Source organism: Lissotriton vulgaris, chromosome 12, assembly GCF_964263255.1.
Source record: "Lissotriton vulgaris chromosome 12, aLisVul1.2, whole genome shotgun sequence".
Classification (NCBI taxonomy): domain Eukaryota; kingdom Metazoa; phylum Chordata; class Amphibia; order Caudata; family Salamandridae; genus Lissotriton; species Lissotriton vulgaris.
Window position 1 is genome coordinate 10,451,145 of NC_141700.1, and position 6,000 is coordinate 10,457,144.

Here is a 6,000-nt window from a genome sequence, read left to right on the forward strand (position 1 = left end):
TCTCTCTGCGCCCGCAACCGCCTCGAGTCCTGTGGCCACTTCTACCTGTTCCAGCGCTCTCTATTCGTGCCTTGTCACCTGTGCCAGCTGTCTCTAGTTGTGCCCAGCCGGGAGCTGTCCATCAGCACCACGCCCTAGGAGTTCAGAGCCTCTCAATCTAATGCCAGCACCCCTCTCTCAGAGTCTAGACCCCCACCCCTTCAGAGTCCAGGACCCTCTCTCAGAGTCCTGCAGCCTCTCTCAGAGTCTAGACACCCCACCCCCTCAGTCCAGGACCCTCTCTCAGGGTCCAGAACCCTCTCTCAGAGTCCAGAACCCTCTCTCAGAGTCTAGACACCCTACCCCTTCAGAGTCCAGGACCCTCTCTCAGAGTCCTGGACCCTCTCTCAGAGTCTAGACACCCCACCCCTTCAGAGTCCAGGACCCTCTCTCAGAGTCTAGACACCCCACCCCTTCAGAGTCCAGGACCCTCTCTCAGAGTCTAGACACCCCACCCCCTCAGAGTCCAGGACCCTCTCTCAGAGTCTAGACACCCCACCCCTTCAGAGTCCAGGACCCGAGCAAGAGGCAATCCCGACTTTAACCTGGACAATGCCCTGTTCCCACCTGACTCACCTTTTTCCAGCAAAGTATCAGGCCGAAAGGGTAATTCAGACACGTCCATTTACAATCTCACAGCATACCAAGTCACTTAAGAAAGCAAGAAACGCAGCCCTGCGGGCACTGGCTAAATCTCCGGGGAACAATTCACTATCAAACTACTCAAAGATCCTTCAAGCTGGCGATCAAAAAAGATAAATGGTCTCACGAAAACCAATTTTGGTGCAAACTGGTGTGGGAGAGTAAGCAAAAAAACTCTAGAAAATTTTGGGCTCTTATTAACCACACTAATCCTAGCACATCGAGCTTTGGATCTGCAAACATCCAGGAATCAGACTGGGTAAGATGCCTATCTGACCACTTCAAGTCTCCAGAATACCCAGATTCCAAAGGAAGCAGCTCTTTAAATGAGATTAACCATGGGCCTGCCACCATACAGAGTCTACCCGCCGACTGCTTACACCCCGCCAACATGGACCTTGAAGTGACACAAGAAAGAGTAGCCACAGCAATGACAAAAGCAAGATCTGATGGGGCTCCTGGCCCAAACGGCCTGCCACAGAGCCTGTTTAAATCTGACATTGTCTTCTGGTCCGGAACACTAACTAATCTCTTCAATTATGCTCTGAGAACAGCAACAATCCCGGACTCATGGCGGGGCGCCATAATCCACCCAATTTACAAATCAGGATCACGTGCCCAACCAAGCAATTACAGACTCATTGCCCTCCTGGATATTGAAGCCAAGCATTATGCAGGCCTCCTACTGGAGGATCTAAGGTTATGGGCAAAGGACTATAAACTGTTGCCAATGAATCAAACAGGGTTTGTTGCAAACTCAGGGACCAGCACTAATTTGCTAGCAATTTCAACTATAGTCGACAAGGCACTAAACACATCTAGGTTAGTGTTTTGTTGCTTCGTCGACTTCAAAGCAGCATTTGATAGAGTCCCTAGGGAGGCTCTATGGGTAAAATTAAGAAAGTGGGGGATTCCAGAGAATCTATTACAGGCAATTATCGAACTCCACTCGCGTACATGGGTTCGAGTGAAGCTCGGGTCCGGCACACATCTCTTGCGGAAAATAATGACAACTAGGGGCGTGAAGCAGGGATGTGTGTTGGCCTCCCTTCTCTTTAACCTGTTTATAGCAGATCTGTCGGCGACCCTGGACGATACCAACAGCCATTCTCCAAAAGTCGGTGGCTTGGGTCTAAGCAACCTTTTGTACGGCGATGACCTTGTCCTTTTTAGCCTCACCAGGGTTGGCCTACAAAGGCTCCTTGATAAACTGCATGACTATACGACTATTAACCAATTAGAGGTCAACTTAAAAAAAACGCAAGTCGTTCCTTTAGGTAAGAAACGACACACAGGTGGTGGTTGGTCATTCAACAACATAAGCCTCGTAACAGGCCAGTCATATAAATATCTAGGCGTCCACCTGGATTCTAAATACAATTTTAGAAAGCAGCGTAACGAGATCGCAGTCAAAGCAATAACCCTTGCGGTATCACTAGGCAAGCTTGCAAAAAATCTCTCAGGCCCAACCCTATCGCCTCTTTTGGAGGTGATGAGAGCAAAAATTGGCCCTACTCTATCGTATGGCAGAGTTATTTGGGGGGAAAATGAATACAGCCTTGAACCAGCACACAACCAAATTTATAAAAAGGTTCTCCAGCTGCCAAAATCCGCATCTGCTGCACAGATAAGACTGGAGATGGGACTGATAAACTACGATGCCTCCAACATCGGGGCATATCTTAATCTCTGTCACAAACTAAGACAAGCAGACCCCAATACATTAGAATCCCTAGTCTGGGAAGAAATAACCCAGAAAAATCCAGGTGGAACATACGGCCGTCTCTTTAAAGACGCCATTCAGCAAATGTCAGCAAGTGATTTGTGGGCCCTGAATCCTAGTCAGACAGCATTCAAAATAGGGATCAAAAAGGGTGTGAGAATGAGATCAAGTATCATCGATAAAGCACTCTTTTTGAAACGCAGTCACGCCTGGGCTCTTGTAAACTCTTATAGACGGCTAGTCCCCGCCTCCTATCTGGCCTGTACATATTCACTCCATCTAAAGCGCAGCCTTATCGCCATTAGAATGGGCGACTGGCGATTCCTGAAAGATTTACCCTCCTGGCGACGCACCGCTGAAGATTTAACTTGTAGAGGGTATGGCAAAACAGCTGAAACTATGTCGCATGTGATCTGCCTCTGCCCAGCTTTTAATTCAGAACGCAGGCGGAGACTAAAACCAGAATGGAATAGGCTGGGTGCTAGGACTTGCAGGCAAGCTATCATGGTAGCTTTAAATCCGGAAAACACATCCCTAAACATAAGACTCATAAACTTCATTCTGCAAGCATACCGTAATTTTGATAGAGCGCGCAGTTCTCCCGGGTCACCTGAGTTACCAATTCTTTACACGCACTGGGCCCTTGGCGTGCAAACCTTTACTACCACACTAATTAGTTTGGGTGAACTGGGTGAGGATTTCTCCTCCTGCACGCTGCTATGAGTAATTAAGGTTTGGTTTCACCTCTGCTTACCATGCACCTGACTTACCACAGGCACAATTCATATGACAGATCTGGAGCTAACAGGGAAAATAGTAGACAGGCCTAACATCAGATACTCTTTATAATTAGTAAAATACTTTCCACAATTTCGTAAAATGACCACAGACACCTGAGGATGTTTAAAGTTTTATATGAAGTTCAAAGAGAATATGACAAGGCAATAAGTGATAGGCAGTATAAAGCATCTAATATCAAAATCAAAACCATAAAGTAGCTATAGATAAGTGCTAAGACCATTAGTGTATATGGGAAGACTAGAGGTAGGATTTTTAGAACAAACTAGTCACTGCAACTTTATACTAGAAACAATAGGACATAGATGGGACCTAGAACATGTACTTAACCTATGTGTACTAGGCTATTCCTGCTAAGATCACTGCAATCGGCTAAAGGGAAGGGAAAAATAGGAACATACTAACACAATATAACAATTGGCGATTCTCTAAAGGTAGGGAGAGAAGTGGAACAATTCTAATAAACAATAGCATATAACTTGTTCTCAATGAGATAGAGCAATATCTCGGCAAGAGAGATTTATTTAGAAAGTAGAGAGTGGAGACGAGAAAGAGGGAGAGAGAGAGAAACGCAAACCCCCAGGTTGATATTTACCTAGGTCTGGGAGAAGACTAACCCTGGCCACGGGTCAGTTGGAAGGACGGGGACAAGGACCCTCAGGAAGGAATGCCAGAATGCGAGCAGGTACAGCTCACGGACAGTAAGGACAGGATACCCCTCAGGATTTGGGATCAGGACTGGGCTCACCAAGGTACGACCAACACCCACAGCTTCAGCAGCAACGCCAGCGTTACCCCTCTCTGCAAGTAATCCGCCAGTAACCCCGATTTGGGTTTTCGAATTTCCCAGCAAAGTGCTTCGCCAGCACTTAGGATTATTTCCACCCCTTAGGAGTTTGTGGAAAGTATGGACAGAGTGCTCCGCAGCACTTCAGATTGAGCACCTATAGAGTTCGTAGGGTCAGTGACAGGTCTGCTACTCGGACAAGTCGGACAATTTTCCTAAGCTAAACTAGGGCAGTTATACTGTTTTGGGGTCCCTCAGACCACCCACTAATGTTGCAAGTGACAGTTTCCCACATTGTGATTGGTCAGGAGAGGTGGTGCGGTCATTACCACCTCCTAGAATTCAGTTTTCTCATACTTAATATTCAATTTTGCACACCCGCCCCCCGGGTTCACGTTCCCATGCATGGAATACAGCAGTATAGGACAGTTCACAATAGGTAGCAACAGTATTGCTTTTTCCAAGGTAAGACTCCGTATTCCCAGCGATGTTCCCAGGCGCATTGTGCTTCAGGAGCCAGCTGGCTAGATTTAGCTTCTGCGCAGTTAGAACTTTCCCTGGTCACCTGACAGGGTTCAGAGGAGCCTCAGCATGGCGTCGCTCATGTATGCCCCAGCCCACAAAGACGCGGTACATGAAAAGTAAGCGAGACCAAATTAAAATCACATATAAAATGATCACACTGTATACCATGATAATATTCTAACCAACCCTTACTTTATAATGACTATAGCATTATGGTTTAGTGCGAAAAGATAGATAGGCTAAAGCAGCAGTAGCAAGCGGAGAGCGTGGTGAGAGACAAGCGGCCATGTTTGCAACAGTGCGCATGAGCACAGAATCCCTCCAGAATGCGAGTGCGTCACATCACATGGGTATGACCGACGCATGCGCAGACTGAATTTCGGCAAAGCAGCCATTTTTAGTGCAAGCTTCGTTTAGTACGAGAAAAGACAAACAAGCAAGCATCCTGGGGACACCCGCGTGTTGGGAAAACACTTTATGAATGACGAACAATGATGTTAATATTATTATGCAGTTTAGACAAGGGTTTTGCATACGAGCAAGGCGCTTTACATGCGAATCCCAGCTCCATCAATTTCAATCAAAAGAGGCCCTGCTAAAGTGCCCCTTCCACTTTCCAACTCTTAGGGAGGTTAAAATAAAACGACCAGTAACCTCAGGAATGTCGGCTGCTTCCTAAAAGTAGGATACCATTGATGCCGAGTATAATATAAAAGGGAAGAAGAGACAACTTTTTTCCCTATACATCATGCTTCAAGCTACTCTATTTTATTTAAAGAGGCTTAAGAGAAGACAATTTCCATTTTTATAATGACTGTCAACTGACCATGTTTTTATTCTTCAAGATTTTTTAATCTTATTTATTGATACACAATGTGAATTTTGTAACCTTCTTTTAAAGATATATGTGTTATATCTAAATAAAGATAATTGATTTGATTTGAGTCCAGGACCCTCTCTCAGAGTCTAGACACCCCACCCCTTCAGAGTCCAGGACCCTCTCTCAGAGTCCAGGACCCTCTCTCAGAGTCTAGACACCCCACCCCCTCAGAGTCCAGGACCCTCTCTCAGAGTCTAGACACCCCACTCCTTCAGAGTCTAGGACCCTCTCTCAGAGTCCAGGACCCTCTCTCAGAGTCTAGACACCCCACCCCATCAGAGTCCAGGACCCTCTCTCAGAGTCTAGACACCCCACCCCCTCAGAGTCCAGGACCCTCTCTCAGAGTCTATACACCCCACTCCTTCAGAGTCCAGGACCCTCTCTCAGAGTCCAGGACCCTCTCTCAGAGTCTAGACACCCCACCCCATCAGAGTCCAGGACCCTCTCTCAGAGTCTAGACACCCCACCCCCTCAGAGTCCAGGACCCTCTCTCAGAGTCTATACACCCCACCCCTTCAGAGTCCAGGACCCTCTCTCAGAGTCCAGGACCCTCTCTCAGAGTCTAGACACCCCACCCCTTCAGAGTCCAGGACCCTCTCTCAGAGT